This window comes from Equus przewalskii, chromosome 1 (assembly GCF_037783145.1).
Source record: "Equus przewalskii isolate Varuska chromosome 1, EquPr2, whole genome shotgun sequence".
NCBI classification, from domain to species: domain Eukaryota; kingdom Metazoa; phylum Chordata; class Mammalia; order Perissodactyla; family Equidae; genus Equus; species Equus przewalskii.
In genome coordinates, this window is record NC_091831.1 from 21642405 (window position 1) to 21655374 (window position 12970).

Genomic DNA, 12970 nt, shown 5'->3' on the forward strand with positions numbered 1-12970 from the left:
CTGTACTGGCTATTTTCTATTTGTTCCATTTATTCTTTGGTTCATTTTTCCTTTTTTTCCTGCCTTCTCTTGGCTTAACTGAGCAGTTTTTGTAATTCTCTCTCCTTTATTGATTTATTATTTACACTTAAAAAAATTTCTTAGTGGTTACCCTAGGGTTTACAGTGTCTACTTAAAAAAACTCTTGGTCTACATTTAAATAACATTATACCTCTCCATGGGTAGTGTCAGAACCCCAAAAGGACCACCCATCTCTTGTACTATTTTTATCATATGTTTTACTTTTACATATACATTCAATATGTTATTACTATTTTTATTTTTTTGATTAATTTTTTAACAAAAATTTTTTGGACAGCTTTTTTGAGGTATAATTGACAAATAAAAGTTACATACATTTAAGGTGTATAACACGATGCTTCAATATGTGTGTACATTATGAAATAATTACCACAATTAAGCTAATTAGCATATCCATCAGCTCACATGTCACCATTTTCTTTTGTGGTGAGAACAATTAAGATCTACTCTACCAGCAAATTTCAAGAACGTAATAAGGTATTATTAACTATAGTCACTGTGCAGCACACTAGATCTCACATGAGTACTTAATCATTCTGCATAACTGAACCTTTGTACTCTTTGACCAATATCTCCCCATTTCCTCCCACCCTGTAGCCCATGGCAACGACCATTCTACTCTCCGCTTCTATGAGTTTGACATTTTTAGATTCTGCATATAAGTGAGTTCATGCAATATTTGTCGTTCTCTGTCTGACTTATCTCACTGAGCACAAAGTCCTCTAGGCTTATCCAGGTTGTCACAAATGATAGTATTTCCTTCTTTTTTAAAGCTAAATAATGTTCCACTGTGTGTGTGTGTGCGTGCATACATATGTCTCTGTATATCACATCTCTATATATCACATCCTCTTTATCCATTCACTCATTGACAGACATTTAGGTTGTTTTCATATCTAGGTTATTGTGAATAATGCTGCAATAAACATGGACACGCAGATACCTCTTTGAAATACTGATTTAATTTTATTTGGATACATACCCACAAGTGGGATTGCTGGATCATATGGTAGTTTTATTTTTAATTTTTTGAGGAAACTCCATACTGTTTTCCATAATAATTGTATCAGTTTACATTCCTGCCAACAGTGTATAACACTTCACATGCTTGCCAATACTTGTATCTTTTGTATTTTGATATTGGCCATTCTAACAGGTGTGAAGTGATATCTCATTGTGGTTTTGATCTGCATTTCCCTGATGATAGTGATGTTGAGCACCTTTTCGTGTATCTGTTGGCCATTGTGTCTTTTTTTTTGAGAAACGTCTATTCAAGTCCTTTGTCCATTTTTTAATTGGGTTATTTGTTTTCTTGCTATTGAGTTGATCTTTGTACATATTTTGGATATTTACCCCTTATCAGATATATGGTTTACAAATATTTTCTCCCATTCTGTAGGTTGTCATGTCTCTCGATATACTATATTACTATAGCTTTATAATATAGTTTGAAATCAAGAAATATGATGCTTTCAGCTGTGTTCTTCTTCCTTGGGATTGCTTTGGCTAATCAAGGATTTTTTGTGATTTCATTTGAATTTTGGGATTGGTTTTTGTTTTTCTGTGAAAAATTCCATTGGAATCTTGATAGGGATTGCATTGAATCTATAGATGGCTTTGGGTAGTATGGACATTTTAACAATATTAATTCTTCTAATCCATGAGCAAGGCCTATCTTTCTATTTATTTGTGTCTTCTTTAATTTTTTTCGTCAGTGTCTTATAGTTTTCAGTGTATAGATCTTTCACCTCCTTGATTAAATTCAATCCTTAGTATTTTACTCTTTTCAATGCTATTGTATGTGTGATTGCTTTCTTAAATTCTTTTTTGGATAGTTCGTTATCAGTGAATAGAAACACAAGTGATTTTTGTATATTGATTTTGTATCTTGCAACTTTATAGAATTTGTTTATTGGTTCTAAAAGTTTTTTGGTGGAGTCTTAAGGGCTTTTTTTTTGTAAGGTCATATCATCTGCAAACATAAATAGTTTTACTTCTTCCTCTCTGATTTATATGCTTTTTATTTCTTTTTCTTGCCCAATTGCTGTGGCTAGAGCTTCCAGTACTATGCTGAATAAAACTGGCGAGAGTGGGCACCGGTCTTGTTTCTGATCCTAGAGGAAAATCTTTCAGCTTTTCACTGTTGAGTTTGATGTTAGCTATGGGCTTGTCATATATGGCCTTTGTTATGTTAAGGTACATTCCTTCTATAACCAGTTTGTTGAGATTTTTATCATGAAAGGATTTTGCATTTTGCCAAATGCTTTTTCTATATCGATTGAGTTGGTCATATGATTTTTATCTTCATTCCATTAATGTGCTGTATCATGTTTATTGATTTGCAGATGTTAAGCTATTCTTGTACCTCAGGGATAAATCCCATTTGATCACAGTGTATGATCTCTTTAATGTGCTGTTGAATATGGTTTGCTAATATTTTGTTGAGGATTTTTGCATTAATATTCATCGGGGTTTGGTCTGTAATTTTCTATTCTCATTATGTCATTGTCTAACTTTGGTATGAGGGTAATGGCAGCCTTGTAAAATGAGTTTGGAAGTGTTCCCTCCTCTTCAATTTTCGAGAAGAGTTTGAGTAGGTTTGGTGTTAATTTTTCTTTAAATGTTTGGTAGAATTACCCACGAAACCATCTGGATCTGGACTTTTCTTTGTTGGGAGGCTTTTGATTACTGATTCAATATCTTTACCTGTTATTAGCCTGTTCAGTTTTTCTATTTCTTCATGATTTAGTCTTGGTAGTGTGTATGTTTTTAGGAATTTATCTATTTCAAGTTTCTTGTCAAATTTGTTGGCATATAATTGTTCATAGTGGTCCCTTATGGTCCTTTGCATTTCTATAGTGTCAGTTGTAATATCTCCTCTTTCATTTCTGATTCTGAGTCTTATCTCTCTTATTATTAGTCCACCCAAAGGTTTTTCAATTTTGTTTATCTTTTCAAAAACGAGCTCTTAGTTTGTTGATTATTTCTATTGTTTTTCTGACCTCTATTTAATTGATTTCTGCTCTAACTTTTTTATTTCTTTCTTTCTGCTAATTTTGGGCTTAGTTTGTTCTTATATTTCTATTTCCTTATGTGTAAAGTTAGGTTGTTTACTTGAGATTTTTCTTTTTTCTTAATGTAGGCATTTATTGCTGTAAACTTCCCTCTTAGAACTGCTCCTGCTGCATCCCTTGAGTTTTGGTATGTTGTGTTTTTATTTTCATTTGTCTAAAGATTTTTTTTTTGAGGAAAATTAGCCCTCAGCTTACATCTGTCGCCAATCCTCCTCTTTTTGTTAAGGAAGATTGGCCCTGAGCTAACATCCATGCCTATCTTCCTCTATTTTATATGTGGGATGCCTGCCACAGCATGGCTTGATAAGTGGTGTGGAGGTCTGCATCCAGGACCCAAACCTGCGAACCCTGGGCCACTGAAGCTGAGCATGAGAACTTAACCGCTAAGCCACCAGGCTGGCTCCTGTCTCAAGATATTTTTAGTTTTCTTTGTTAATTTATTCTTTGATCCAATGTTTGTTCAGGACCATTGTTTAATTTCCACATATTTGTGAATTTTCCAGCTTTCCTCTTGTTGTTGATTTCTAGTTTCATACTATTGTGGTCAGAAAAGATACTTGATAGGATTTCAGTATTCCTGAATTTGTTTAGACTTGTTTTATGGTCAATATATGATCTTTCCTGGAGAGTGAGCCATGTGAGCTTGAGAAGACTGAATATACTGTTGCAGTTGGGTGGAATATTCTGATATGTTTTTTAGGTCCATTTGGTCTAGAGTGTTATTAAGGTCATTTGAAAGAGAAGAAAAAAAGAGGTGAGCCTTAACCTAGGTCAAAGAATAATTTTTCTTAAGTACTTTTCTATGGTAGATAAAGTAATTTTCAGAATTAATGTGTAAGGTTTAAACTATTCCCAACTGATCGTAACTTTTTTGAGGCATCAATTTGAATCCCAAATGCCACATGTTGATATAAAAGTTACTAAGCTAATGAGTAAGGATAGTCTACTGCTCAACATCCACATTGCAACAAATAACCATACTGCCCAGGGAGCATGGGTAGCTTCGATCTTCCAGCATTTATAGATTTCAACTGGTAACAGAATAAGAGTCAGAGATCATGGTGGTGCCAATTCCAATGAATCAATAATGTCTCCCTGGAGCCTTGAGTCTAAAGAAATTCTGAGGTCATCCCTACAGAGGAATTCCATGACTGACTAGTGAGTAATTGAGAATGTCAGCACACATGCCCTGACTTAAAACAGTAAGAGGAGATTTTCTTAATCCTTGAACAGAGGCTCAATAAAGGCTGCCTTGAAGGGATTTTTGGGAATGTGATCCCAGGGGACAACTGTGAGGACAAAGAGAATGGAGAGTGAGTGAGAGAAAACCCATACAAGATGCACTATTGAGTTGGCTACTGCTACTAGTGACTGGCACTTTATTCCAGGGTTCCTTTGGGAGAGACTTGGGAAATATATCCCACAATTATCTATCTAGAGGACAAAAGGGGGAAATATTTATACATAGGTTCCCTCCCCCATCAGTCAAGGGTGGCTCCGCAGACGTTGACTCCTCTGCATTTCCAGACTGCATATCTGAGTGCTGAGTGGGTCCTGGGGGTATCAGCTGCCACCTTCAGAGAAGCCCAAGGGCAGGAAGGAAGAGCAGATCCTGAGGTGAAGCACTGCCAGGTTGCATCTGTGCAAAACTGATCAAAGTCATCACAGCAGTGACTGGAGGCTGAGGTGGGGCTAGAGGAGAGGAAATCAGGCTTGAAAGGTGTGTTCAATACAGTTACTCTTATACCCACTCTTTTTTTTTTTGGTGAGGAAGATTGGCTCTGAGCTAACATCTCTTGCTAATCTTCCTCTTTTTTTTTTTGCTTTTCTCCCCAAAGCTCCAGTACATAGTTGTATATCCTAGTTGTAGGTCATCCTAGTTCTTCTATGTGGGATGCCCTCACAGCATGGCTTGATGAGTGGAGTGTAAGTCTAGTGCCCAGGATCTGAACTGGTTAACCCTGGGCTGCCAAAGCAGAGTGTGTGAACTTACCCAATCAGCCATGGGGCTGGCCCCTTATACCCACTCTTTTGGGTCTTATTCTCTGTAATAGCATATGCTCAGTGGTTGAACAAAACTCCATAGAATCTCACTAATTCAAGGGAGAGTACACTTAAGCTATATACTTCTCAGGAGCCATGTTGCTTGGACCCATCATTCAGTTCAGATTTAGATTTGTTTGCTGGCGATAGCCCATCATGCTGCCCAGGCTTACCACACGGCTGCCTTAGAGGCAACAATTTCAATGAAAAAAGTCGCAGTGCAATATACTAACAAAATGAGGATTCTCATCATTCTCCATAACAAGATATTCACCTGACCCATATTAATTATTCTTTCTGTGAAAATTAGTACTTCCCACAAGCTTTTGAGAAACACACCAATAATGAAGCATAAAACTGACAAATATTAAGAAATTTATGTGCTCCATAATGGATTAAAACTTGTGCTTCTTTTTGTTCATGAATTATGAGAAATTTGCAAAGTTTTAGACTTTTAAATTTGAGAAACATAGTCCTTTTCTTTTAGTTATAGCGAAAACAGTAATTTCCACAACTACTATTAGAATGTTTTAAAGCTTTTATTGATAACCACATCATAAAGAGGAAAGTGAGTTTATACCCATTTCAATCATTCATAATAGTTTGCCTTGAAATGAAAAACAGCTGTTTTCTGCTAATTACAAATTTAACTTAAGGGTAGCAGATCCACGAGTCATGGTGATTATAGGGGCAAGATTTAGAGATAGATGGAGCTGATATTGTTACTATCTCTCCCTTGACATGATTAGTATTATTGCCTCAAGCAGCAGAATGCGTATGAATCCATCGAAGACTCTGACATCATGGCAGAAAATGGATGTCTCATGTTGGACACCTGTGATGCTTCCTCCAGGGCACAAACGGTTTCCTCATCAATCAGATCTGTAGGAGGCCTCTGAAGGCAGTCTCTTCAACTCTTGCCCCTCGCAATGGTGTGTACACATTTGCCAAGCAGGTGGGCCTGGTTTACAATAGCAGCTTAAGACACAGCAGATAAAATTTCAGCCATTTTTCTTCATGAGCCCTAGCCAGGTTCTCATTTTATTAGTCTGCTGATCATTAATTTAGAATGTTCTATCTTTGCTCCACACAGAACACCTGTATTGATATTCAAAGTGTGCCAGAGAGAGGGAAGAGATAACATTTACAATATTCTGGCATTGAGTTTGTCAGATCCTGACTGATGTGGGCCATAATGGAATGTTGTCACCTTGATGATGTTCCAAGGGTGCTGCAGTGTGAAGAGATTGTGTGCTATGGAGGAAAAGATGCTGATGAGCTGGCCAACGAGCCAGAATGAAAAACAGTGAATGTGGCTCAGAAGACTGAGGCTGTAAGTCTGGAGCTGTAATTCCCCAGCACCTCTGGCACTTTTGGGAATGGTGGCTCCAGTTGTCCTGTGAAATGGAGGGAGTGATAATACCAAGGACCCAGGGCTGAACACCTGGGAAAGAGAAACGAAGAAATGAATCAAACTAATCTGATAGGGAAGGAAAATATGCACTATTCTCATCTGCCGCTCATAGCAAACATCACCAGCCTCTCATAATACTGTCCCTGAGGAGCGCCGAGCTGGCCAAAAACTCTCAACTCACCCTTTCAGGTAGACCATCCCAATTTTTCAAAGTGTCATCCTTGATCTATGACAGTACCTAGTGTTAGTCTAAACATCTCAATATGAGACATCTTAATCTTTGGGAAGTTAAGAATAGACAGAAAAGGGTCTTTGCATTCACTACCAAGAAGCCTTCTCTTTCTTCATAACTATAACTTAAACCACCCAATTGTTATTTTTATCATGTTGTACCTTGTGTTTGCCTTTTCCTATAATAAGAGCACTACTTTAGAGGAGAATGGTATTTTATTATTTACAAAATACTCTCAAATGTTAGTTTGTTAACATGTGAGCAATTATGAGGTAGGCAAGGCCAGCACTATTACTCCCATTCTAAGATTAAGAAAACCAGAAACAAAACCTGAGGCTCAGAGAAGGTAAATGACTTCTTGTCACATATTTGGTAGCTGGAGGGGCTAAGATGAGAGTTCAGATCTTCAACCAGAGTGCTTGTCATTTGTCTATTTTATATAGAAAGAAATCTGTCTATATTTAGTTTTAAGAAGGTCAATTGCTAAAAGAAAAGTTTGTAAACCATGAGAATAAATTATATCAAAAGTCCCTTGATGACTAGCACCCGGAGCTTCTGCAGCCAAGGCTAGAGAGATAATGCCAGTTTTGCTGAGGTCTTGTGTGTGCCTCATTTAGAGTCAAAAGCTGCCTTATCTGGTCCTTCAATTCTATTCCTAAAATTAGCAATATCTCCAAACTCCAGTATTGGAGGCAACTAGGAAATTACACAATAATGTACCATGGGAGAGGAGATTGCTTTCTGATCCTCCAGGCGTTTGTTTTATGTGCTGACACAAGAACATTTGATTACTTTCTTAACTATCTTATGGGAAAAGGCTATAAATGCCTATAGCATCAGGGAATTACCTGGACCTGCTATAACTGTGTGAACAAGTTCCATGAAATCATGGTCTGCAGGCATGCATCTTGTATCATTGAAATGTACCACCCCATTGATGGTCACACTGTTGGGTCTTGGTCTCACGAAGAACCTGGGGTCAAAATTCATAAGTTGCAGTCTGTCCTCAGAGTCACAGTCTATTGCCAAAATTGTGTGCTTAAATTTCTTGGCAGATGGAAATAACACTAAATAGTTTTATTACAAGAGGAGAAATATTCCAGAAGAAAAAAAAAATCCTAAAATTTAATGGAGGAGTGGTCAATGAAAATCATGTAGTGAGGCCTCCTGCGATGACAAACTTGGGTCCCCTTAGCTTGCCATGGCAGAAACAGTCATGCTGAGACAGGTCTTTGCTTATCAAAGCTTCCTGAGACTTGATTATTCAACAGATATTTATTGAGTGCCTGCTGCATGCCTGGCTCTGTGCTAGACACTTTGTACAAAACATCTCGAGATCTTCACAATCACCCTATGATGCAGTTACTTTGAGTGGCTCAGGTCAGTCCTTCCACAAGACAATTGCTTTGAGACATCACAATGTTTTTCCTTGCTTATTGGTTTATTTACGGAATATCACTCTCTCTCTCTCCAGAATGCAAACCAAATTTGGAGTCAGTATGGTGTTGTGAAAAGTGGACACACAGGACACACTGTCCATCCCCAGGCTACTGACTGTCTCTTGCTGGTAGGAGAAGTAATCACTTACCAGTGCTGACACTGCTGTCGATTCTACTCTTCTCTAAGAGCTTCTGCTCACATGCCTCTGTCCTGTCCTTCAGTGGTGAACTTAGTTAATGGTGTTCTTTCTTTTTTTTCAATTTTTTTTTTCTACTGCCTGCAGATAGTCAACTAAATGAGACATTTGGGATTCTAAACTCATCCATCTGAAAGTGTTTTTGTGCTATCTGAGACCATTTCATCGTTGATTGGCTCATTGAGCCATGCATTCAACAACAGATAGCTGCCAGCACCCACATTGTGGAGGTAGGGGGTGGGCAGTAGAGATGAGGCACTGAGAGAGGCACAGCCTTGACCTTAAAGACCTTGCAGTCTAGAGGGGAAGACAGAGAAGGAAACAGGCATTTACCATTCAGTGTGGTAAGTGCTTTGATGGCATGAGAGCGGAGTTCTTGTGAGTGCCTTATGGGAACTTGGGGCAGCGCCTCAGGGAGGTCATCCCATAGCACTTTTTCCAAACACCCTACATTACACTTAATATGTGCAGAAAAGTCTGTCTCAGAAACACTTGGAATGTTTTTAAAAAATACAGATTTCAAGATCCAAATGAATCTCTGGGGTGAGAGCTGAGTAATACGCATTTTAACAAAGTTCTCCAGGTGATTCTTACACCCAAGAAAGGGTGAGAAGCACTGACTTAGATTAATTGACTAGTTAAATGCTTATTCCTTCTTCAACATCTGTGTAACAACCAGAATGTAACAACAAGAGTGTTGTCATAGATAATCTTGATTCAAATGTAAATCATTGACTTCTTTTTAAAGCATTGTTAGTCACAAATTACTCGCAACCCACCCTTTAATTGATCGACAAATAAGAGATTGTGTATTCTAGTGGTTAAAGTTCAGATTCTGGGGCACGGGCTCTGTTTCTTACTAGCTGTGTAGCTTTGGGCAAGTTATCTGTGCCTTAGTTCCCTCATCCAGAAAATAGCATGATGATAAGATTCCTACTGTACAGGCTTGCCGTGAGGACTAAATTAATTCATTTGTGTAAAGTATTTAGAAGAGTCCCTGGCACATTGTTTTTAGGTCTAAGCTGGACTCAGCCACCATTCTAGATCAGTTCCCACCCCCTTACTTGCCGTAACTGCCCTCTTGCCTTTTCTAGGAGGGACATACTGAATTGTGAGTTTTGTCCTGAAGAAGTACATGAAATAGAGGGAACTGATCTTTATCTGAGTCCCCGGTGAGCAATGTCTTTCCAGGAGTGTAGTTTCATTTTTGCTTACACAGTGTGGTAGGCAGAATAATGGCCCCCAAAGATGTCCAGGTCCTAATCTCTAGAACCCATGAATATGTTACCTTACATGGCCAAAGGGACTTTTCAGATGTGATTAAGAACCTTGAGATGGGGAGAGTATCCTGGAATATCCAGGTGGGCCCGATATAATGACATAAGTCCTTAAAAGTGGAAAAGCTTTCCCAGCTGAGGTCAGATGGAGATTCAACACCCCTGGCTTTGAAGATGGAGGAAGGGGCTATGAGCCAAGGAATGCAGGCAGCCTGTAGAAACTGGAAAAGGCAAGGGAATGGATCCATCCCTGGAACCTCCAGAAAGTAATGACTTCCTGCCAGCAACTTGATTTTAGACTGGTAAGTCCATGTGGGAATGCTGATTTACAGAAGTGGAGGAATAAATTTGTATTGTTTAAGCCACTGAGTCTGTGGTCATTTATCACAGCAGTGGTAGAAAACTAATAGACACAGTCTTTAGGGCTATCTGTTTTTCCCTTAAAATAATATATATCTGATCCTTCATTTTTATCCTTTGTGCACAGAAAATAATTCCTTCCTACTTTAGTGGCATGCCCTCTAGTCCTTCAAAATGAAGTCATTGGAATGAGGGTTAGCCTTGAACATAAGAATTTGAAGGCTGATATTTAATTTTAGCAGACCGTCTATCCTCCAGTGTGCTGTGTATAAATCAGAATTTCTCCTACTCTTCTCCATATCCCCCCCCACCCCCCCACCCCCCCGCTTCCTTGTATTGAGTTATATTTACCTATTTTCCTGTAACCTTTGGAAACATATATCTATGGAATTTTCATCAGGTGTTTTCTTGAAGCCTTCTATTCTTGTTAAACTCCCTGGTATTTCATAGATTCTTCTGATAATGTGCCCAGAAATAGGGCCTGGATAATTGGCAATCACATCATATGCCCCACCACTCTAAAGTTCCATAAAATTATAGTGCAACTGGATGAACCTGAAGGAAATAATGCAAGTGGAATACTTAAAGACCCTGACTAACAGATTTTATGTGTACTTTAAAAATATGCCATTGCTTTAAACATTGGTTACTTAGTGAAGATAATTTTTAAAGCTGTAATTAAAAGTGTTTAAATTAAAATGTAGTTAAAGGTGGAACAGAGCCACTTATAAAATTTTGTCTGACTCAAAAAATCCAATGGAGGTGAATGTCTTCTGCCACTTAGATAAGGTTGATGGCATCTATATTGTGCAAGAGGAGCAATAACAAAGTTTGCAGCTCAGTGAGAAGGCTGAAATTGACTTATTTCTTTTCATTGGAGCATACATTTATGACAGCCACCATCAGCAAGTAAGAGCTTAATTTTCTAACTTATTTAAGCATTCATAAAGCTGTTGGCCTTCTTCTCCAAAAAAACTTCCCAGTAGTTTGTATTGACTACAACATGTTTTTCCTTGGCAAAGTTTGAAGTCCCTAGAAATGGTTTATCCTGCAGATGAAATGGCTGAGAATCATTGCAGGTGAAAGACAAGTCCCCACAGGAGTTTTCAGTGAGATGTGGTCTTTGGGAATGTTGATGGGATCTTCAATAAGATTAACTGCATTCTCTACTTTATTCCTTGGTGCTATTCTAACCACATCTGGAGGGCTGATTTCAGGCCACCCTTGGTGAGGGGCAGTGGTGTATCAAAGTACACTCAGAGGACAGGACAGGGATATCTCTAGACATGTGTGTCAGGAACAGTGGGAGGCATTGAGCCTACTTCACCTGGAGAAGAAAGATCTGGTGGAATATGACGGCCAGATCCAAACATCTGAAAGGACGGCATGCAGAAAAAGAAACCACCTTACTTCTGCCTTTCTGAAAGGTGTAGAAGTGGGGCCAGTGGGTGAGGTTACGTTGAGCTTCATCTAAGGTCTTTATAAAGGAATTTCCTGGGATCAGAACTCTCTGAAGACGGAGATGGTGAGCTCTCTGTCCCCAGAGTTGTTCAAGCATAGCCAAGAAACTTGTAACTGTATCAGGGTCCCTGAGTGACTTTATTCCCTATTGTACCATGTCTGCCAGATTGAGTGAGCCTGGGCATCTGCTGCTGAGAAGGAGTTCAGGTCTCTATCCCCAGAGCCTGATGCCAAAGGGTACATGGTTCATTAGGTGGCTCTAAGTCAGAGATGGCAACTCTATGTGACCATGCCCTCCTCCAGCCCATGGAAGATATTCTAAGTGGTCATAGGATTCTCTTCTGCTGCATAAGTATAACCTCAGACTCCTTCTCAACACAATATTCTGCCATTATTAGAATCGGCACACAGGTGAATCTATTTGTCATCTCTGCTTTAGGACTAAATTTGTGTGCTATTTTTTATCCCCTCTGTTCCAGACAGCCTTCTATGCTCTTGCTTGTGATGCTGGGGTTGGGATTCTGCAGATTATGTTTCTGCTTTGCCAGCTGGCTTGCTGTTAGTCGATATGGACACTGTGAGGCTAGAGGAGCAAGAAGGGACTTGCTCTTTCCTTCCTGCTTGCTGTGGCTTCCTGCTTCCTTTCTGTGGTAGCACCTTTAGTCTGTAATTGATTAAGAACTAATTGTGCTTAATTTTTTGCTTTGATTCTCGACAGAGCTGTAAGGGGCTTTTACATCATTCAGTCCAATTCCCTCATTTTAAAGATGAGGAAACTGAGTCTCGGAAATGACGGAGGAACTGACACCAGGCCTCCTGGTGACTTGGAGTTGTAATCAGAACTCAAGATGTCGGATGCAGATAGCAGAGCCACAAGAGAGAAATAATGGAACAGAAATTTGCAAGGCAAGGGGCTAGTCCTGAGGGAGGTCCCAATAAGGCACTGTCGCTCTGCAATCCCCATCCTCTCTGGCCTCCTTTGGCCGGAAAGATTAATAAAGAGTCCAGACTGTTGGTAGGAGAGAGATGACTGTGTTAGAAAGAAGGCTCCAGAAGATATTGTAGATGTTGCTGATAGAATGGGATTTAAGAACCCCTAAGTCATTAAAATGTCCTTTTAAGAGAGTTAGAAAGGTGAGAAAAATAATGGAGAGAAATAGGCTCCTACAGGCCAGACACAGAACACGGATGTTCAGGACTTAATGAATTTTATGCTGAATAAAATTCTAGTGGCTGACTGTGATATTAATAATGTCCTATAATAGTATAATGCAGTATAAAAGTCTAGTACAGTAATTATAAATGACTATAATTAAATTTCAACAAGAAAGTTTATGGAACTGTTATGTATCTTTTTCTTTTTTTTTGCTGAGGAAGATTTGCTCTGAGTTA